This window comes from Echinops telfairi, unplaced genomic scaffold (assembly GCF_000313985.2).
Source record: "Echinops telfairi isolate 266 unplaced genomic scaffold, ASM31398v2 ScPeMD7_18;HRSCAF=68, whole genome shotgun sequence".
Lineage (NCBI taxonomy): Eukaryota > Metazoa > Chordata > Mammalia > Afrosoricida > Tenrecidae > Echinops > Echinops telfairi.
In genome coordinates this window covers 3,796,285-3,819,988 of record NW_022103915.1, presented here as the reverse complement: position 1 = coordinate 3,819,988, position 23,704 = coordinate 3,796,285, and positions in this window count along the sequence as shown.

Here is a 23,704-nt window from a genome sequence, read left to right as displayed (position 1 = left end):
GTTATGGCAACAATTCCACTGATCTATTTCAGCAAAGACTCAGTGTGATTGACTCGTTGCTGGGCAACAGCCAATAGGTTGGCTGACAGATGATGACCTGTTTCATCTGGTGCAGATGTTGCCCGTTGGTTGTGAATTTCACCTCTGGTCACGGAGAAGTTGTCCGGAGAATATCGCTAAACCTAATAATAATAAAAAATTTCTTAAGTTCTGCTACTGTGATGGTAGCCAGAAACAAGACCACGGCCCCAGGTTGCCCTGTAGGTTAAACGTCAAGTCAAATAAAGTATTGTGGACAAGTGGGCCGGTATTGTCTATTAAAAATGATGTGGTTATTTGTAATGTGATCAAAGAAAAACTCAAAATAATTCACTGCTACCAAGATGATGCTGACTTTCAGCCACCCTTTGCACAGAACAGACCTGGTCCTTTGGGTTCACGTTTGATCGATGTCTTTCTGAAAGATATGATCTTTGTAAAGATGGATGACATATTTATGAAGACTCCCTTTGTGTAGGGGAACAAGTCTGGGGAGAGGGGTGGGAGCATTGCCCAGATAATGATGTCATGCCACCACTCCACACCCTTGTGTTCTCCCCTCAGGATGCAACCTCCCTCTGGCTTCAGCGAGGAGCTGCCTGGAGGAGCCAGCACGGGTGCTTGCAGTAGAATACCAAGATAGTCATCCACTGGACCATTAACGGCCTGTCAACTCAGACTGCCAGGTGCCAGGCAGGTACAGCTAAGGTGGCAGTCGGTGTGGATGGGCTGGAGGGAGAGGCAAAGTCTGTGATGAACTGGAGAGAAGAGAGCCCTCCAAAGGCACTTGAGTGAAAACAACGTTGTTAACGATGATGTGCTGCCCTTGTACTCCCCAACGCGTCACACACCTGCTGTTGTACTGTGGTCCTCAGATTTCAGGTGAATTTGAACTTGTGGAGGGGTGGAGTCCAGCCTGTCTTTCAGGGCACAGCCTGATGAAGCCTCCTGAGAGATGTGGCCTTTTTTTGAGAGACAGTGAGAACTCCCCACCCCCACCCCCTCTGCCTCATTGCCTTCTTGCTTGGGGGGGGGGGCTCCATGACTGCCTCCAGGGGTGACCCACATGAGCCGCCCAAACCTAGGAGCTGTTGGTGCCCTGCCACGCTTCCCCTGACCTTGGATCCACCCACCAGCAGGTGATCCTTTTACACCCCACATCACAGTTCTGCAATGGCCCGAAGCTACTTGAGCCTGAAGAAGGCTTGGCCTATGGACTTGAGTTGGCCCTGGCTGGGATGCCGGAACGCCTCCTTGATAGCAAGTTCTTTCTTAGACGCAGATGAGGGCCACTGATTTTGTTTCTCTCGACAAGCCACGCGCCCACTCCCAGAGCAGGACGCTGACAAGTTAATTCAAGGACAAAAGCAGTGTCGTGTGGCATATGGAGGTGTGGTTTCATGGGGCCCATGGGACTTGGGCTTCTTGCATCAAGGTTGGTTTGTTTGTCATCCCCGGCTGTGTGACCAGGGCCAATGCCTCTGTCGTCAGAGGCTCTTCGTGTGCTGAGGAGGGGTCCGGCGGAAAGACCTTATCAACCTGTGCCCTGGCGTTGCCTGCTTCCCTGGTCTCAGGAGAAGCGGAGGGGGTGGGAGAGAGCTTTCATGCAGCCCCTGTCCCCTTTCCCCACAGGCAGGCAGGCAGGTCAGAGAGACCTGCTGGGCCAGTTCGGAAGACCCAGGAGCTCTTCATAGAGAGGTCTGAGTGATCATGACCAGAGCGATGTGCATGCTAAATGATTCTTTAAATGATAGAGCCTTGTGCTAGCGACTGCTCTCAGAGAATTTCCTGGAAGACTGAACCCCGCCTTGCTGGTTCCGAAAGGGAGGCCGGGCAGTTATCTATAATTTAGTCAAAGAAGGGGTAAGGGGAATGCAGAGAAGGAGAGAAAGGGAGGAAAGGGGGGCATGAAGGGAGGGAAGGGAAACGAGAATGGAAAGAGGGAGGGATGGAGCGGGGGGAAGGGGGAGGAGGAAGAAGGGAAAGAGATAGTAAGGAGGAGGGAGAGGTGAGGGAGAGAGGAAGGAAGACATAGAAAGGGGTGCTTGGCTGGGAGTGGAGTTTAGCTGTATTTTCCATAGATATCAGAGTCCTCTTCTGGTCATACCTACTCAGACTATTGGTCCAGAATTTGATTATCTGCACGTATATACATACTTACATATATATGTATACATCGCAGCATTTCAATGCCATCGACTAAAAATTATTGCACAAGGCGAAGCTAATTTGGGAGGAGCAATTTTCTCAGAACTGATTGCAGAAACAGTCAGACAATTATCTCAGCAGAGCGCTGAGAATGGCGCTGAAAGTCCTGGAAGTTTGATTTACCCCGGCTCCTGCATCGGGGCTTAATTTCCTGCATCCAATCATTCTCAGAATGAGACAGATGGGAGGTTTACCTCCTGGCAAGGCCCACTGCATCTGGCGATGGCCAGGACTTGGGGTGGAAGTCTGTCTGTCTGTCTCTCTCAGACCTTTGTGTCCTTGATTTCTGAGACTGGTGCATGGACAGTGGGAGTCTGCTGTCACACCGCTGACCCTTATTCAGAAGAGACCTGGGCCAAACAAAGCAACTTTCCCAATCGATAGTTATTCTGGTTTGGGGGATGGAGATGATTTGCAAACATGCTCCATAAAGTCCTCTCGAAATATGAGGTCCTAAGGGACTGGGGCGGCATCTGTCATGCTCCTTGGCTTGACTTTTAAAGTGAGGTGAGCAAGCCCATGTTGTTTCCAGGCAGGGAAGTAGTCAGGAGAGATGAGGTGCTAATCATGAGCCCTGGTGGTGCAGTGGATTAAGCATGGGACCGTGAACTGCCAGGCTGTCTTGGAGCAAGATAAGGCCTGGAGCTCCCATAAAGATAGAGTGCCTCACCAACTCACCTAGGCAGTTCTCGCAACTCTAGGGTTGCCATGATCAATGACTGCCAGCCAGCGGGTGGGTTGGGTGTCCAATCGGGACTTGATCTACCAGGGTACAGGTGTAATTTACTTGCCTGGGGGCAAGGTACCTGAATCAGCTACGGGATTCTGTTTTCTCGTCTGTAAACAGGGGCCACTAAGGTTGTTGTAGGCTAACCTAGAGCTGGTCCACATCGCATGAGGACCCCGTGAGTAATGGGACAAAGTACTACCTGGTCCCGGTCTGTCCCTGCCATCCTTTGTGATCCATAGGGCTTTCAGTGGCCGGTGTGGGAAGCAGATCTCTAACTCTTTTGTCCTTGTCCACTGTAATCTGGAAGCTCTGGAAATCTGCCCAGCCTTATAGTAACAGGCAAGCCTCCAGGGACAGATGGATGGGGACAGTGCAGGAGTGCACTGACCAAGAGCCAAAGCCACCCACCCCACCCCTCCCCAGGGCAAGCCGATACTCCACCCCTGGACAAGCAGTGGTCCCTTGCAGGAAGCCACAGTGCTCCTTCACAAAGGTCACGGTGGCCTTGTGCCTGATGAACCTGGCCACCGTTACCGTCCCATCAGTGCTGGTGCTGATGCTGCTACCAGTGGGCACTCCCACATGAGTTTGGCAACCTTCCTGTCTGACCAGATGGGGACCAAGAAGCCCCCAGAGGTGAGATGGCGTGCCCAGTGTCGCTCTGACACTTGAGCGTGGGGGCCTCACGCCAGGCTGCTTGCAAGCCTTCCCCTCCATCCACACAGCTTAATGAGCATTCCGGCTTCACGCTTCTCCCTTTCATTAGGTGTTAAATATTTACCACCTTCCCCGGCTTTCTCTCCACCCTCTTTAAAAAGTTTAATTAAAATCATTCATTGAGCTCATGATAAAAATATGTAAATGCGATGATTTTTTGGGGGAAAATGAATCTATTGTCTCCCTTCCACTCCCAAAGGGCTTGTGTACTAGCAGGGAGAGATAGCCGGTCTTCCGGGGAATTTGAACAACGCTTGCTAATATGATGGAGAACCCATTTCAAGGTCTGCTGGCCACAGGACCCAGCCTGTCATGAATGGGAAGCCCTCCAGGCCCGTGGGCAGTGGAGGGGTGAGGCCTCAGCCTGACTAGGAGAACCCAGCTGATGGAGCCAGAGCTGGCAGAGTGCAGAGGAAGCCTGACATTTGTCCCCCACTCCTGTCCCAGCATCAGCTCGAATTCCATTCTGCTGGCCAGCTTCAGCACTCCAGTCTCCCCAGGGCCAGCTGGGCAGGCTTGGCCTCCTTTCCTGGGCCTGCCTGAGCTGCCCCGACTCAGCTCCACACACTTCCTTCGTTCCTCCTGTACCCGTGACACAGCAGTTTCTGGAAGACTTTGCCTTCCCCGCACTTAGTCCCGGAGCTGGAGGGCCAGGCGAGATGAGACCCCCATCCTGAGCCTGTAAGAGATAAAGAGGACTGTGTTTCCTTTTTTATTGACAGTTTTATTGGCATTTCTTCCATGTATCATCCAATTCAATCTTTCCACCATATCAAGAAGAGTTGTACAATCAGTCATTACCACAATCAATTTCAGAACATGTTTTCTTCCTTGTACTCATTGTTATTAGTGTAATTGTTTAAAAGTGTGGCAAGAATATACACGAGCCAACATTCTCTGATTCAACACCTTCTACACGTATACGTCAACACCACTGGTTGGAGTCTGTTGAGTACCCACTTTGATCTCCTTTCCCAAACTGGTCCACCCCCAGGAGCATAGACACAATGCCCCAAGCATCAACTCTTCCTCCTTCACCCAGGCTCATGGCTTCTGCTCGGCTTGGGTTTCTTTCTTTCTTTTTAAAAAAATTTAAAGTAGTTTTCTTGTTACAAAATTCACATTACCGTACACTTCCATAGCTAAGTCACTTTGCAGAAGAGTTGTATCCACATCACCACAATCAGGTCCACTGCTCCCCGCCCCCCCAACACACACACACACACACACACACACACACACACGCGCGCGCGCGCGCGCACCTCCTGAGGGCTGCGTCTTCTTCTTCATTTCGGGCCTCACCTGGCTCAGGGAGAACCATTGTGCTTACGCAAGCCTTGCTACAGGCTCTTGTCGCCTGCCAACGATGAGGGCAAAGTAGGATACCTGTATGCATAAAGTCGCTATTAGATCATAGATATACTTAATAAATAAAAATAGCAAACACTTCCTCAACATGTTTGCCATGGAGACCAGGACACTCCTGAAGATGGTGTTTCCACCTCTACAACTTTCTTTTTAAGGCTTGATTACGTGGGCTTTATTTGAGATACTTGATGTGCATTAATGTGTTTTATCATTATAGGGACAGGTGGCCCCTGGTACAGATGGACAAGCTATGGCAGAGAATTAAATAACTCGATCAATGATTGCATAGTATTGACATTATGTTTATTAAAAATATCTTCAAGTTGTTTCAGGCATTTATGATATTAAGTAATACATGTTATGAGGTCAAATTTCTTCTAATTAGTTTTTTTTCCTGTTTTTATTTATTTTTTCAAAATGATTGTCTTGGGAGTTAACACAGATGTCATATCATTCCATCATTCAATCACATCGAGCAGTAGTGTACAATTGCTACCACAATCAGCTTCCAAACATTCTTTTCCTTCCTGAACTCCTTGACATCAGCTCCTTTTTACCACCTCCCCACTCCCTGTAGCCTCCCCCGAAAAAAAACACCCTTATTCTGCTTGCTGTCCATAAAGGTTCCTCAATCATTGGTCTCATGTACTGGAGAAGACAGTGTGTGGCTTACTGGCATCGGTCAGGCTCTGTGCAGGCTGTCGATCCTGCTGGCCAGCAGACTGGGTGTCCCACAACCTAAGCTTCTACAGCGTGTTCCTTTACAGGTATGCGGCACTCATTTCCGACCTTTGTCTCCCCAAAGAAGTTTTCCATTTTCTTTAAACCTTTTCCTACTGAGTCCCTGTGACCACTTTGTTTCCTTCAAGACCATCTATCAAGATGACCCCACGTGCAACCCCAAGAAACCATCCTCCTCCCTTTCTGGGCTGACCTCTCTGCCCCAACCGATCCCCTCGGGGCTACTGTTGCTCTTGGACCTCCCTTTGAAGAGAAAGATGGGGTGTCCCTGAGGGAGCTTGTGTGAAGCCGCCCACTGCTCACAGGCACACGTCCAAACGCCTTCCGTTTGGAATAAATGCGCACGGAGGAACTGGAGCCCAGGCAGCAGTACTTTTTGACACACCCATGTGTCACGACACAGCACTACCCCCTTCTAACCGGACAGTTTTAGTGGCCACCTTCTTGACAAAACATACTTTCTCTTTAGAGCTGTTTGAGAGTTGCAGAAACGTCGTGAAGAGTCTATTGAGAATCTCCCCATGTTCCTCTCTCCTCGATGCATTTTCTTCTATTAATGTCCTTGCGGCGTTCCTATGGTGCGCGGGTTGAGGTGGACCAAGCGATAGCGATGGGAGTTACTCATGGGAGCCCGTCCTGGACACGAGGGTGCCCGTTTGTGCCATCTGGTCCCGTGCACACTCACCGGGCTCACTGCTACGCAGTCAACATTCTGTCCCAGGCAGAAGAGTCTCGGTGTCTTAGAAATATTCTGCCCCCCCCCAGACCCCCCCACCACTTGTCTGTCAGTTTGTCATACTGGGGTGGCCTGTGTGTTGCAGGACCACCCGAGGTGAACAGGTTTCAGCAGAGCTTCCAGACAAAGGACAGACCACTATGACGAAGGACGGGACGGCCCACTTGAGAGAGATTGCCATGGAAGACCTGCCGGGCAGATGCAAAAGGCTGTCAGATACGGAAGTCCTCAGAGACATTGACAGAGAGGGTGCTGGAAGGTTGAAAGGTACTGTGAGTCAGAACAACCACAATGGCAATGACCTAATCGTCTGTGCTCCCCGTTCTCATTCTGCCCCTGTCTTCTGAGCCCTGGGACGCCATCGATCTTCTGACTGCCTCTAAAGAGAAGGAACGGACTGGACCAGTGGGCGTTTGGGTTGGGTGTAGTGCTGCTAACCACCAGGCTGATTATCCTAGCCCATCAAAGATGGAATTTGGGGATTGGACCCTTTGTTCTCCATGGATCTGCTCTGTCTGAGAAGACAGTCCATGGATTCAGTGCTGAGGGGTTATGGGGGAATGGAATTTACCTGGGATGAAAGCTACACTTATCTGGTATATTAAAATACTGTTGCTATTTTTACAACTTAAAAAAAATGGGTGGTGGTGGTTGAAGAACAAATGTATACTTTATATTCTTCCTTCACCCGGACTCCACCACATGGAATCACGGGAAACCTTAAAGGGGTCTGCAATGAAAGAGTATCCACATGCAAGTTCCATCAGGAAGTTTTACTTCTCCTGTGGCCTCCTCCCCCCAAGCCAGCAGCCCTCAAACATGGATTCCTGGGAGTGGTAGGGCAATGGTGGCCCTACCAAGTGGTATGCATGCACACCAACAGAAACCGTGACCACGTCTAACCTGGTGGAAGCAGTGACTTCAAATAACAGGAGGGATGCCATGCTTCCTAGTGAGGACAGTCAGGTTGACAGGTAAACTTTTATGGATGAAGACAAAGCCATCCAATGCCAACTCCTGCCACTGTGTACCTCCTTGATTTACCCACCCCTGCCTATGCAAGATAGCTGAGCCACGGAAGCACGCCTTCGCCACCGTAGACGGAAGGCATCCGTCGAATAAAGATGACAGGCGACTTGGGACTTGCTCATCATGTGCGTGCCCTACTTCCTTTCATGTCGTTTGCTTTTGCTTTGTTTGTTTTACAATTCATGAAATCAAGGAAATTTTTTAAAAGGTAGCACAGCCATGTGAATTCAGCAATTTAACTCAAGGTTTCTCCTCTGGAGGATTCTCAAGGTAGATGGATATTTTGAGAAACTTATTTTTAAAAGAATCCTCTGCTCTCCCCTCACCTCAGCTCACCTTTCTAGAGATGGAGAGCAGTTGTTCACAGATTCTGAAACGGCCTGATTCCACCACCAGAATGTTTTGTTGTTGTTTTTTAAGAGGAAAGTTCAGGTGCAGTTCGAATTGTAACTGAAGACCTCCCTTTGATTTTAGCCCTGGTACTGTCGTGGGTATGAGCCAGGATGTCAATGGTGAAGGTCGGCAGCTGGGGACCAGCAGGTGCAATGAGAGAAAGACAGGGCTTTCTACTCTCATAAAGAGTGCCAGTCTCAGAAACCCTCGGGGGTGGGGGCGGGGGCAGTTCTGCCCTCTTCTGTAGGGTTGCCATGAGCCACCGGTGCCTAAATGGCAGTAAGCTTTTTGGTTGTTTGTTTGTCTTTGCTTTATTAACTAATTTAGTTTTAAAAGATTACTGACCATACTCTATTATGGGAAGTTCCCACAGGATATGATCAATGGGTCAAAACACTTGTTTGAGATGATATATATGTATATATATATATGTATTTTTGTTCAGCACACAAAAATTAGACAATCCCCCAGCCCACCCCCCACTGCCTAAAAGCCCACATGTATAGCAATTCCTACTTTCCTCAGAATACCTTTACAGAAAAGATGTCTTCTTCTATTTGGGCATATCAAAGAGGAAGAGGGGAAGAGTCTGCCTAGAATGCTAGCTGGTTCATTGGAAACACACTGGGGTGATTTAAAAGTGGATCCTTAGTCTCTAATATATATAATAATCTCTAATATACATATATAATATACATAATCCCTAATGTATATGCATATATAAATTTTGTAAATAAATAGTAATATGTACTTTCCTAACATAAAATCCAGGGTCTAGACAGGAAATAGTTTCTGAAAATTTAACATTGAATAATTATAGTGTAATATCTTTCTAAAAATCACTTAATTGCATTTTCTCGCAAATGTTTTAAGGCCACGTATATTACAAGCAGGTGGATTCTTTTTCAGGATATTTATAATATAATATTTAATATATATGCATGTATGTATGAGGGGGTACCCCCCAAAAACAATTATTTTCAAAGCTCTGGCTTTCAGTTTTTTGTTTTGTTTTTCACAAAACTATCTTATCATCTTTAAAGTATTCTCCATTTCACTTAATATGTTTATCAAATCTGTGAATCCATCTTTGGAAACATTTCCCAAACTCATCTGTGTGGGTGGCTGACAGCACCTCCCTCATTTTTTTCTTCATCTCTTCTATGTCATCAAATCACTGTGCATTCGTGTCCACCTCCATTGGTGGAAACAAAATAGAAGTCTCACCGAGTGAGGTCAGGTGAGTGAGGTGTGTGGGGCAAGAGAGGCATGCTGGGGTTTTTTGCCCAAAACTGGTGCACTGAGATGCCTGTGTGAGCAGGGCCATTGTCATGGTGGCAGAACTAGTCCCCCGCCTGCCACAAATCAAGTCTTTTTTGTCACATACGTACAGGTACACAATCTTTTCAGAACCTCTAAATAGAAAGCTTGATGAACAGTCTGACCTGGTGGAATGAACTCCAAATTCACTATGAGTGGACATTTTCATCCATTCAGGAAGTGGACAGACATCACAATGATTTTTTTCATCAATCAACCTTTCACCTGTTTTGAAACAAGAAAACCACTTGCACACTTGAGTTTTTCCCATAGCACTCTTTTGTAAGCTGTGTTCAACATCACAACAGTTTCTGTGGCATTTCTCCTGAGCAGGAAACAAAATTTCACAGCCACACTCTGTTTTCTTAAATCAGCCATCACAAGAAAAATTCAAGGTTTGAGCAAAACTGCTTTTATGAAAAGAAAAAAAAGTCACTGAGACCAGAGAGAACCTTCCCAGGTGAGGCCACTGGGTGCACTATCTCAGAGTGAGTTGCTTAATGCTCACTTGGTAGGAAAAATGCATACTAAGAAAGCTCTGCCCAGAGGAATTTTTTCTGTTTTTTGGGGAGGGTTCCCCGTTGTATATACATACTACAACATACTAGTATATACATACTTGTAAATACATACTAGTATATACATACTACTACATACTAAAGCAGAAAATCAGTATGACATAAAAGACGGCATTTTCTATCTAGAGCTGTTATGAAACCCACACTGTGATCCATGGAAGCCTTTCTGACTTGATGGGGATGTTTCCCTCAGCCACATAAGGAAGTGGGAAACCCTCAACTTCTCCTTCCTTCCACCTGACCTCACTCTCTGCCTGTCAGAATTGCGCTTGCCCTGCAAACCCTCAGGGTGTGATAATGAGGGCTGAGAGGGGATTGGAATTAATGGGAACAGTAGGTGTCTAAGCAGAGACTTGAAGTCGCTCATTAAGTGGAAGGAGCAGAAAACTGTATTTGATGAATCAAATGCTCTTCAATGAAAGGTGAACTTTCCCTGGGATGTAGGCACTGGGCAATGCTGCTTAAAAGTATACCCCTTTTTCTTTGCTTATTAAAAGAGAGACTTTAATTCATGATCAAGGTAGACAGTATTGACCAGGTATAACTGCATTTCCCCAAATCATAATAGAACACACTGATAATTTACGACCTAGAGATAACCACCGTACATCTTTCCATGGTGAATTCACCCCGCCCCCACCCCACTTACTGTTTATGTGTGCGGCTGTGAGTTTTCCTGTCCTACAGGGTTGAAATGAGTTGGCATGGAAGCCAGTGAGTTTGGCGTTATTGGAGTTCATCAATTAAGGAGCCCTGGTGGCCTGCTGGGTTTCTGGTTGTGCTGCTGACTGCAAGGTGAGTGGTTGGAAGCCCCCAGGTCCTCTGCAGGAGGAAGATGAGACATCTTGGTCCAGAAACAGCTACCGTCTTGGGGACCCAGGGCCAGTTCTCACCCGTCCTAGAGGCTTGCTCTGCATCCGGTGGGGAACTCTTGGAGTTGTTAAACTGGAATCCCTGGAAGGTACTGAGGTTCAGCAAATGGTTGGAGGTTGAAGTCCCCTCAAAATTGCCTGAGGGGACAATGGGGGGGGGGCTGATGATCTAATCAGTGATTAGAACCCTATCAGAGGGCACAATTCCCCATTAACACACATAAGGTCGCCTTGAGTTGGCGATGATGGGATCTCAATTGATTACCTACCAGAGGCAAGCTCCCATTTCCCTGAGACATTCTTTGCACCACAATGAGCTTTCACAAATCGCTCCCAGCCTAGCTCATCCTCACCCAGGGGCAAGAGTAAGATTGCTAGTGGTCACCAAAGAGAGAGCTGGGGACCAGGTCCGACTCAAACCCTGATGGGAGACTTGCAGGGGAAGGTGCTGGACAACAGAGGCATCTTCCCCCAGGCACGTTCTGGGTAGCGGAAAAGCAAGTTCAGATCTGTACTCTCGCTTCAAGTATTTTCCTAGGCTCTCCCTCCTCCCACTGCAGATGCTTCAAGAAAGATTGACAAAGGAACGGAGAAATTCTTTTCTTGTCTTGAGAAAGTAAATTTTTAAATTTTTTTATTTTAGGGGCGGGACAGAACTTTATAACTCAACATGAAACCCCCACCCCCCAAAAAGGGGCCCTGCTTTTATGAAAGTTATCCATCAAACGTCAAAGATAATAATCAATTTTCTGTCACAATGAACTGATAAAAGCTTTCAGTAATAATGTCATGGGTGGGGGGGTGGGGGCGAAATTTGTGTTGGAACTCAAGACACACAGCCCTGATATCAAACGAATTCATAAAAGCTCGGTGCGGCTGTAGCCCTCGGAGGCATGGCCAAATATAATTTCTCATCCTCAGGATATGGGGTAAATCCCTCCCCCAACAAACACTTTTTTTTTTATTTTTACACTGAAGAAAGCCAAAGGAAATCTGAATTTTAAAAAAGGAAAAATTCCAGTGGCACCCCCCTGCCTTTGCAGGTGAGCACTGACTGATCCCTGGGACCAGACACCAAAAGGCTTTCTGGTGAGTCCCTCTCCCTGCTCATGCAAATGGCTGCATAATGCGGGCTCCTCTTGGAATGTAAAATCAAATCAGCATTCTAATGCTACAAGCCCGTGATGAGCCTGGGAATAAATATGCAGGAGCACATAAAAAAAATCCAGGCAATCAAGAAATGCCCGCGCCCTGCCTTGGACGATAAATCTTTGTCTATTTCAATCGCGGGGCCAGCCGAATCAGTGTAAGATGCAGCCGGGGATGTCATCAATTTCTCTTAACCTCTCTATTCCTCTTTGTGTTGGCTCTGGGGTGATGGATTGGTTTTGTCACTTCTGCTTCGTTCACAGTATGTTAACATGGAAGGGTGCAAGCAGGTTATGATCGAAGGTGACTACTGTCCCAGCCCGACCCTCCCTGACTCTCGTCCCCGGGACCCATTGGTGGCTTTCCGCTTGGGGAACTTGGTCCCTCTGACGGTGGTGGGATGCTCACTTCAAAGACCACAGGTTGGCTGAGCCGGTGTTGAATTGTAGATGTAAAGATGCCTTTGATGTAATGATTGGTAGACCAATTCAGCTTCCATGGGGACAGGGCAGGGGGAGAAAGGGAGGGGGGAATGGGCAGTGCGCTCCAGGCAGGACCCAGACAGGAAGGCAACTTCTAAGTCTCACCTGACTTTTCCAGATCACCAAGCAGAAGTTCTCCACCCAGTTCTAAGGAACCATTGAAGGTCTCCACCTTTGTCACGTTAGAAGGTGCTCTCTGACACACTGGCTCCGACGCACTGATTATCTAAGCGGGTCTAAGACTTTCTGTGTTGTCACCACAGAGACCAGCTCCTTAGCTCAATATGGTGGCCACTGTTGAAACACGGGCACTTACTTGTACATCTGTTCATGGAAGACAGGGTCTGTTCACAAGGCAATGGGCTGCTTAGAAATGGACTCAAAGGCATTGCAAAGAAGCTTCAGGTTTGCGTTGAGTGACGGCAAAGTGATTGCAGTAAGTCTGATGGAGTGAGCCCAGAGGCAATTGCTTCAGACTGATCTAGACGCCAGACTCAAATCTGGCACTTTTCAGTGCCGGGACCTTAGAAATGCCGTTCACCCTACCGAGCCTCTCTCTCCCTCTTGTGCTTCATGTATGTACCCACAGTATCTACCACATACCTGTTTCTTCTTCAGTTAAGATGAGATGTGGTTGTCAGGTGCCGCTGAGTCACTTGCGACCCATAGAGCTCTTATGCACCCCAAGGGGACACCACCTGGTCCTGCGCCACCCTCACAACTATTCCTGTGCTTGAGCCCCTTGTTGCAGCCACTGCGTCTGTCCATCTCGTTGGCAGCCTTCCCGGAGGTGCATCAAATGCTGTTGTTGCTGTTGGAGGTTCTCAAGTCAGTTCTGACCCAGAACAACCTTAAGAACAATGGAGGAAAACAAAACAAAACTAAAACCTTACAAAACAACCACAAAACCCTTCAGTTCTTTGCCATAAGTACATTGATTGTGTTATTTGAACCCATTGTTGTCATCGTGTCCATGCCATCGATGTGTCAGCTCACATGGGTCAAATGGAACAGGAGCTGAAGACCTATGTGCTCATATTGGTCCATTATCCTAAACATTTTACACTACATGCGAGAGACAAGGGCTCCCTTCCCAACCACTGCCAATCTTGCGGTGCTACACCTGCCTGTCAGTGGACACTTGTTGTTGCTATGCCACTGAATAGGTCTCAGTGAAGTTTCCAGGCTATGAAAAAAGTCTTCTACTCCTGTCTACGCCCCCAAATCTGCCGATGAAAAATGAGAGCGTAGGGTGGTTACAACAACCTAATGTAAGAAAGATCATCTGCAGGGCTCCATGGTGAGCCAGGCTTACTGGATGACAGCTAATTGCAGAGATGTGGAATAAATGGACCCTTGTGAGGACTGGTGGGGATTACCGGGGCAATCAGCAACCCCCCCGCCCCCAAAATGGCAAGAGTGAAAAGTCCATCAAGTTCCCTTAAGTTCCATGATCTTAGATCTGCACTCTTTTCTCGGATGCTTTTATCTCAACAACACCCAGTAACACACCTGGTATGGCATCTGGTCCTGTGACTAAATGGATAGAAAACCAAATGAATAAGTGGATGGAAAAAGAAATGCATGACGTTGGAAGGGAAAACAGACCCACCCGCTGTCTTTCCACAGGATCCCAGTAGAAATGCTTGGCTAGCATTTGAAAATCTCTGATGCTTGGAACACATCCTTGGCCAACAACACCAGATTCTCCTGGTGTGGGGCTTGTGTGGGGTCCATGAGATGATACCTCAGGGGAGCCCATTGCTCAGGAAACTTGAGACCACCAACCCACCTAGTCCCATCCACTAATTAAATAGATGGAAAAAGCAAGGATTCGTGAACAGACAAAACCAATCCAAAGGAGCGATGCAAATCCATGACATTGCTTGTAGGGAGGGTGTGTGTGTGTGTGTGTGTGTGTGTGTGTGTGTGTGTGTGTGTGTGAATGCATACCATGGTTTCTCATGCTGTGAGTTTTCTAAACCTCATCCTTCTGCTCGCCAAAAGTCTTTCTCTATTTACTGTCTTACCGGGTGTTTCTTGCACCTATAAGCCTCTCTTCTGGTGCTTTCTCTTTTGGAAAGCCTCTGTTAACCTTTGACTTCTACAGACCGGGTGACCTTGTTCTACTCTGGGCCCCCACAGTCCACATGAGCGACAGCCTTTTGTTCAACAGAATACTCTCCTTGTGTCTTCAACACATGGTGAATTCTTCAAGGGCATCCAGGATGTCTATTTAGCCACTTGTCTCCAGGGCTTGATGCATGAGCCCAATTAATGGTTAATGAAGAAACGTAGGACCATTTCTTTGCACATATAAAAGTGATTTGTGTGGTTGTTATTGTTGTTAGGTGCCATCATGTCAGTTCCAATTTATGTGTGGCGGAAGGAAGCACCATGTGGTCCTGTGCTAGCCTCAGAGTTGTTGTTTCGCTTGAGCCCATTGTTGTAGCCCCTGGGTCAATCCCTCTTCCTCAGGGGTTCCTCTTTTTCACTGCCCTGCTGCTTCACTAGCCATGATGTCCTTCTACAGGGACTGGTCTCTCTTTATAACATGTTCAAAGGGTGTGAGATGAAGCCTCTCCATCTTTGCTGCCAGGGCGCAGTTGGAAATACTTCTTTCAAGATAGAGCTCTTTGTTCTTCTGGCAATCCACCGTGGGTCTTAAATTTTCCCTGGAAGGAACTTAAGGGCCTCTTTGAGAACTATGGTCTTTCTACCATACTTGCAGAAGGTACACTTTGCAGATATATTAAAGGTGATCTATGGGCCGTTCATCCACTCATGGATACAAGAAAAGATGTTTGCTTCCGGTCACCTCCTCCATGTAGTTTAGTACCACTGTGTTCTGGAGTTTCCCATGCCATGTACTGAGCCAGGGGTTTTTCCTCTCAAGACAAGTTGTAACTCAGAAATTAGCCTTACTTCTAGACTTCTTAGCTTTCTCTCACAAGCTCTGGGGATACCAAGTTCAGTCAAATCCAGAAATACCAGGATGGATAAATCCAAATGAGGTTGCTCTTGATGGCCAGATCAGCTGCTACACCACTGGGAGCAACATACTCTTATTATTACAATGGGTAGAATAATTACCTATTTATATTTCTACCTACTACCATGGGTAGAATCATAAGTATCAGCTTTTACATGGGTTCCATACTGAACTGAGAAATAGACTTCACTCCCTGTGAAAACTCATTTACCAATGCCCAGAATGAAGTAACTCATTTTTTTAATAGCTCGGTCACTATTATTGTGAAAGATAGTGATTTTCAAACTTTGGGGTTTCACTTTACACTCTTAACAATTATTGAAGCTACAAAGAGAAATTTGTTTATGTTGGTTATATCTGTCAGAATTTTCAATATTAGGTATGAAAATTAACTTTAGAAAATATTCACTTCACCAGCCTACCCTGACACAATCGCTGAAGACAAAGCAGGTGCATAACCAAATGCGGTGAAGAAAGCTGAAGGTGCCCGGCTATCAAAAGATATAGAATCTGGGGTTCTATAGGCTGGAAGATAAACAAGGGGCCATCTAACTGAGAAACAACAAAGCCCACATGGAAGAAGCACACCAGTCTGTGAAATCTCAAGGCGTCTAAGGGATCAGGTATCAGGCATCAAGGACCGAAAAAAAAAAAAGGCATAGCATTGTGAATGAGGGGGAGTGCGGAGTGGGGACACAGGGCCCATGTTTGAGAAATTGGACATCTTCTAGCAGAAGGGCTGCAGGGAGGAGACGAGCCAGTCAGGGTGCAGTGCAGCAATGATGAAATATACAATTTTCCTTTAGTTCTTGAATGCTTCCTCCCTCCAACTATCATGATCCCAATTCTACCTTACAAATCCAGCTGGACTGGAGGATGTACACTGGCACAGATAGGAACTGGAAACAGAGGGAACCCAGGAAAGGTGATCCCTTCAGGACCAGTGGTGCAAGTGGCAATACTAGGAGGGGGGAGGGAAGATGAGGGAGAAAGGGGGACATCATACAGTGTAAGATATGACAAAATAATAATAATTTATAAATTATCAAGGGTTCATGTGGGAGGGGGAGCTGGGAGGAAGGGGAAAAATGAGGAGCTGATGCCAAGGGCTCAAGTAGAAAGCAAATGTTTTGAGAATGATGATGGCAACATATGTACAAATGTGCTGGACATAATGGATGTAAGTGTGGATTGTGGTAAGAGTTGTACAAGCCCCCAATAAAATGATTTAAAAAAAAGATTCACTCGCTCATTTATTTTAAAGTAACAGTAACACTAATTACTTGCTATGGAAAATATCATGTTTTAATAGAAAATTAATAAGATTTTTAATAAGCTCACTGAGAAGAGTAGCATTGATTTGCTCTTCTGCAGAATGCAACCAGACTCTTAGGTTTACTTCTCTGCTCAGTATGTTATGAAAGCTTATTTTTGTTAAAGCATATCAAAACAATATGGGTTCTCATAGCCTTGTAGTTAGAAAAGGGAAGAATATTTTTATAGCTTTTTCAGATAACTTTAGATCCTTCTTTGATACTACACCAAAACTCAACAAGTGGGAGTTTCTCACATGTTGGTTGTAATGTGAAATCTGAACCATGTAAATAAGCCTTTCATAGTACATTATACTTAAGTCCATTGGGATTCCTTAAATTTAAATGAAATTAATGGAGGACTCACGTAATTTTATAATACCATAAAGTATTGATTCACCACATTATTTAGATCTTCCTAATGTTGACACATTTTTTTTGTTTGTTTTTAAATCACTTTATTAGGGACTCATACAACTCTTATCACAATCCATACACACATCAATTGTGTAAAGCGCATTTGTACATTCATTGCCCTCATCATTCTCAAAACATTTTCTCTCCACTTAAACCCCTGGCATTAGGTCCTCATTTTTCCCCGCCCGCCCCGCTCTCCCCTCCCTCATAAGCCCTTGATAGTTTATAAATTGTTATTTTGTCTTATCTTGCCCTGTCCGACGTCTCCCTTCACCCACTTTTCTGTTGCCCATCCCCCAGGGAGGAGGTCACATATAGTTCCTTGTAATCGGTTCCCTCTTTCCTACCCACTCTCCCTCTACCCTCCCTGTTTCGCCACTCACATCACTGGTCCTGTAGGGCTCTTCCGCCCTGGATTCCCTATATTTTCAGTTCCTATTTTTAATGTACCACCAACAGCAACAACAATCATCACCTTTACTAATACCATCATCAATCAAAGAAGTCTTGAAGCATTGGAAAGCTCTCAAAATTGTGATGTCAATAAAAGTTTTCTGAAGTTCTAATTGTAATATGATAACTCAAATTTTATAATTCACAAAACAATCCATTGATTTTGTTGAAGTGGAAGCTTCAAGCTCACTTTCTTATCTTTAAAAACTATCTGCCGAACTATGAGTAATCATATTTTGAAATTGTTCCTTCAAGTAAAAGTGGTAATCCATGAAGCACCCACTGGTGTGGCTCACAATTCAGTTCCACAATCGCCTCCCCTGCAAACATGTAGTGCATGAGCACAGGTGCTTTTTAATCACCTCTCATTCTGTCCATCAGAATAGGATAAAGATTCTATGGTGGGTAAAACACTGGTTTCAAAATATGTTCACCCCCTAAACCCAAGAATGTGTGACTATGTTGTCTTGCAAGGCAAAAGGAAGCTTGCAAATATTACTAAAATTAACGATCTTGAGATGTAAAGATTACCTGGGCAGAACAAATCTGGTCACAACCCAGACTTCAAACTCACTGCCATCGAGCCCATTTGAACCCCATAGAACAAAGTAGAACTTCCCTCGTGCGTTTTCCAAATTGGAGAATTTGATGGGGATAGGAAGCCTCATCCTTCTCCCATCATGGGTTTGAACTGCTGACTTTGATGCTAGTAGCCCAGATACAAACCACTAGACAACCAGGGTTCCTTAGACAATCACCTGGACACTTACACACGGAGCACTTCTACTGGCTATGGGCAGGGAGATAGACAGCACCAATGGGAAAGACACAGGATTGCACATCTCTCAATTTGAAGATGGCAGAAGAAATGAACGAGGTGAGCTCTCAAGCAGGAAATGACATGGAAATGGAATCTCCTTTCTACCTGTGAGAAAGGACGAAATCCCCAATTGTGGGAGGAGGTCAGACCACTGTCTAGTCCCACCACAGGGGTGGGCCTGCTCCCTGCTGGTGGGGACAATGGGTTACTTCTCCCTGAAGCTTGCAACCATTAGCTTAGTTCCTGTAGGTGGAATTCACTCCATATTGATAATGGTTCATATGGAAATCCAGAAAACAGGTCAAAAGAGCTTAAGCTGCCATCCTAAGTCTAGGATCCGCCCATCTTGTCACATGTATACCCCCAATCCCTCCTCTTCCTATTGCATGTATGTCCCTAGACCACCCTCTCACTGCTGTATAACCTATGGTGTGTATAACCTATGCAACCCCTAGCTGTGACGTATGACTTTACCTGTAATTAGTGGGCTTGCCCTCCCCCAAAAGGTATATAGGCCTGGGTTAGCAATAGAGAGCTCTCTCTCGCTCCCTTATTCCCTTGCCCTCCTTCCTTTCACCCTCTCTTCACGTGGACCATCAATCAGGGCTGAGATGGGCATGCTACCATGCAATATGTCTGACTGCATTATTGTAATATCTTTTCTATCGCTCATGCTCTCAATGACTTTAATATAATACTTACATCTCTCAATTGTACAATAGTGCTTACTGAACCAGTGGTTAGCAGAGGGGGGCTGCCCCACCCCATCTTATACTACACCCAATGACACCTTGAATGTGGCCCAGGATTTCTGACCCGAAGAACTTTGTTTTAAGTCATCTTGGTTATTTGTCATGACAATGATAGAAGTTGTTGCAGACATAGGGAGCCCTGGTGGTGTAGTGGTTATGCGATGGGCTGCAATCGGCATGGTTGGCATTTCAAAACTCCCAGCAGTTCCAAGGGAGAAAGGCTGAGGTTTCTATTCCCGTAAACAGTCTCAGAAACCCAGAGGGGGTCACTGTGAGACAACATTGACTCCATGGCAGTGGGTTTGGTTTGGTTTGGTTTGAGTACAGACAGGGACTCTGTGTCAAGATGTAATAACCCTAGTGATCTTGATTTTACTTCATCAAAGATGTTCTTAAATAAGCCTAGAAGTGAAAACCAGAACACCTGCCAATGAAGTCTGACGCTGCAGCCTTGACGAGGGCTCAGGCACCGTAGTTTTAGCCACTGCTACTTTTGCATCATCGGCACAAATGCCAGCACAGTGAAAAGATCCAGCTCTTGCGTTGGGCGTGTTGTCAGGAGAGACCAGTCCCTGGAGAGGGACATTGTGCTTGGGAAAGGGGAGGGGCAGCGACAAGTGGAAGGCCCTCCACAAGAGGAATTGAACACAGGGCCTGGCCGCATCATTGGGCTCAGACAGAAGATGACGCAGGACCACGCAGTTTCATTCTGTTGGACACGGGGTTGCTATGAGTTGGAACCCACTGGACAGCACCTAACACCAATAGCATCGTTATTTAAGAATAATAATATTAAGGCCTCATTGACCTCCTGAGAGAATCTAAATGCTCCCCAAGGCTTATAGACAGCACTTTAGAATTACTGACTGCTTTTCAGAATGGTTTCTTTTTAAAAACCCTAGCGTTGCTTTTTCCTGTCTTCTTCTTCTTTTAACAAAAAGAAAGAGAGAGAGAGAGAAAGGAAGAGAGAAAGAGAGAAAGGAAGAAACAGGTGGCGGGTTCTTCAGGAGATGGCTTGACACAGTGTGTATTAGTCTGCGTACTTTGGAGAAACAAATCCACGGCGACTAACATATAAGAGAGAGTTTTATGTAAAGAAAAGGTGCATCACGAAAACCCAATGCTGCCCAAGCCCACAAGTCCAACATTAACCCATTAACCCAACACCAGTCCACAAAGTCCTCCCCCTCACAAAACAGAGGCAATGATGCCGACTGCAGGAGGAAAGCTGAGTCAGTGAATGAACAAGCATCTCAGCACTAGCAGGGGTCTCCACATGGCTGCTCCAGCACCCAGGGCTGCATCGGGATAGGTCCATGTGGCTTCTCCTTGGGGATGTCTTGTAGGAAGTCAATCTTGCAAGCTGAAGCAGGGAACTGCTAAGGCAGCTGCACCCTGGTGTGACCATCACAAGGCAAGAGATCCGAGAACTAGAAAGGTGAGGCTTCACCACCTATTTATCCCTCCTTTCAACCAGCCCCACATGTGATTATCGGCCAGGCTGGCATGATTAGCTAACTCACAGGGGAGCCACAAAGGGCTCAAACATAGCCACAGTCATGCGGCTGGAGGACCCGGATGTGCTTTGTGATGTTGTGCATGGGGTCCGAAGGACTCAGACAGGACCAGAGGGCACCCTTAACAATGACAACAGCAGCAGCAACCCCTTCCTCTTGCTGTGTATGAACCACCCCAGCATTACACTGAGCAGTATGGCCACTGAGAAACCATGTGAGATAGATCTCTGGGGATTCTGAACCTCACTGCTGGTTCAATTCTTCTGCGTATTCGGATAAGTGCATCCACATTGCTGAAGAATGTTCAGCGCCACTTTGGATGACCTTCAGCACAGATGCATTTTCTGTGATTTAATTTTGGCTTTTGAGGATCTAACACAACCTAGCATTTATCAATTTATGTAAATTAAGACATGAATGCCTGCATCCTTCCATTTCAATACATATTTCCGGCCATCTCAATCAAATTAGTCACTTTCTTCCATAGAGCATACATGGACATCAATGAAATTTTCCCTGTTGGGTAAACTTCCTGGGGAACAACTTCTAACCATTCAATTTGGAACGCAGGGAACTAAAAATGTCCACTGTGGGCTTTTGGAACCTGAAGGTGTGCATCGAAGATGTTTTAAGTGCTCTCATTAAGGATAAGTTCTCTCAGAATGATTGATTGATTTTCAAAAATAGGATTCAGTGACTAAGTTGAGCACTAGGTGCAAGTGAGTAGTGGTAAGAAGGGTTGCGAGCAGACAGGCTCATCATTTCTCCCATGGAGTGGCTTGAACCACTGACTTTGCTATTAGCAGCCCAAACCTGACCCAGCCATGCCATCGGGGTACCTCTTATGACCCCATTATTGTTAGGTGCCATCAAGTTTGTTCTGGGGAATATTGACCCATAGACAACAGAATGGGACACGTTGTGGTCCTGAGGCACCCTCACAATTGCTCTTGCATTAGAGCCCGTTGTTACAGCCACCGTGCCAATCCTTCTTGTTGAGGGCCTTCCTCATTTTTGCTGTGCCTCTACTTTACCAAGCACGAAGCCCTTCCCCAGGGACAGGTTTCTCCTGAAAATGAAGAAGTAATAAGTTATCCACTTCTCAGGAACTAGTCACTGAAAACCTTATGGATAGAAGTGGACCATTAGCTCATCAAATACCATTAAAACACAAGCCAGTGAATAATACCACCCTCGATATACAAATTAGAGAAACAAAACAGAATTAAGGTTATTTGTCTTAGCTACACAGCTGCTATTGGGTAGACGATGGGTCAGAAGCTACATTTTCCTGGTGGAAAGCACCCACCACCGTGCCATCCTTGGAGAAGGACATCGTGCTTGGTAAAGTTAGGGGCAGCACCAAAGAGCAAGGCTGTGGCTAAAATGGACTGACACAGTGGCTGCAACAGTGGGGTCAAACATGACAATTGTGAGGTTGATACAGGACCAGGCAGTATTTCATTCTTTTGTACATCAGGTTGCTGTGAGTCAGCACAGACTCTATAGCTCCTAACAATACAATGATGCCAAACGAGCTCACCCTCCTCTTCTCCTTCTTCAGTGTCTCTAGAGAGCGACATGGTTTTTGGTTCCAAGGTGGAATGTTTATTAACTGAATTGTATTTGAAGCCAATATTTACTTATTCTTTCACTCTCAGCTGAGCTCTGCACTGCTTCTTTGGGAAACATGTACAGAATCAGTTATGCTACCTGCCCTAAAGAGATGTGTGGTAGTTACATAATGTCATGCCAACCTGAGAGTATTAAGAGTGAAGGGGTGGAGTTTATCCCATCAATCAGATGCCTCCTTGTGGGTGTGGCCTTCTTTGGAGGATTCTGGGAACTTCCTGTCTCTCTCTGCCTGTCTTCTTGTTGACAAATCACGGGGAGACTTGCTGAGACCAGTGAGGAGCCTCTCTGTTTCCTTCAGCCTCCTGTTGAGCACTCTTCAGCACACTCGGAGAGCTGGAGAAGGCATGTGTAGACCTGGCCCAGTGCTGAGATGTTTCCATTGGCATTGGATCCACAAGGCTTTTCACCCACCGGCCTGTGATCATCTTGCATTTGGCATCATTGCCTGAGCTGCATGAGTCTGAAGAGGAATTTATGGACTACAACTTATGGACTACTGTAAGACTTATGGACTTGATCTGGTCTGGACTATGATGTTTTCTCAATATACAACTGCTCTTTGATATAAAGCTCTGTCTTATACACATATGAGTGTCTCTGAATTTGATTCTTTAGTCAACCCAGCCTAACACAGATGATGCTATGGATGGAATGGTGTTTCTCAAAACACATGGAGTCCAATTGCTTGTACAACTCTATGATTCTATTTTGGAATGGATTGATTGTTGCTATGTTGATGAGGCAGAATCAGTGTAGAGTGTGTTTTGAAGCAATCTCTTACAAGATACAACAAATATTCAAGAGGGTGACCCCCAATGACATAACACATCTGAGACAAGCCCCAATATTAACAAAAGCTAAACAAAAATACAGAAAATGTTGAAAGTCAGATCAGGCCTAACATGCATCAGAGAGGGCATCAACTGACAAGGTTTTAAGCATTCAAGTCAGGTCTCTCATTTTGATCTTTTATAAGCATCTCTCTAATGCACTCTATTTGGTAACCGCTTTCCTCCCACCTCTCCATGGGAGATCACGGGAGGCTTATTTCCTATGTAGATCCCACAAATGTGTCTTGGACGCTCACTGTCATCCACATCCTTCTGCAAAACAGATTCTCACAATTTAAGGGCTTTTGGGTGGTACAGTGGTGGTGATGGGGATGGGGGTGGGTGGGCTGGGGGCATTGTAAAAGGGAGCGATGTCAAGGACTTCAAGCAGGAAAAGAATGTTTTTAAACAGATTGTCGCAACAATTGTATAATACGGTTTGTTGTGAATGACCTTTGGAATGATATGGTATATGTATTAACTGCCAATTAAAATATATCACTATAAAAAAAATAAAAGGAACAAATTAAGGAAGCAGAGATGGCAGAAGGGAGCTACCTAGTCACATGGAGATCTCCAGGGGACCGGTAACAGATCCTGATGAGATAAGAAC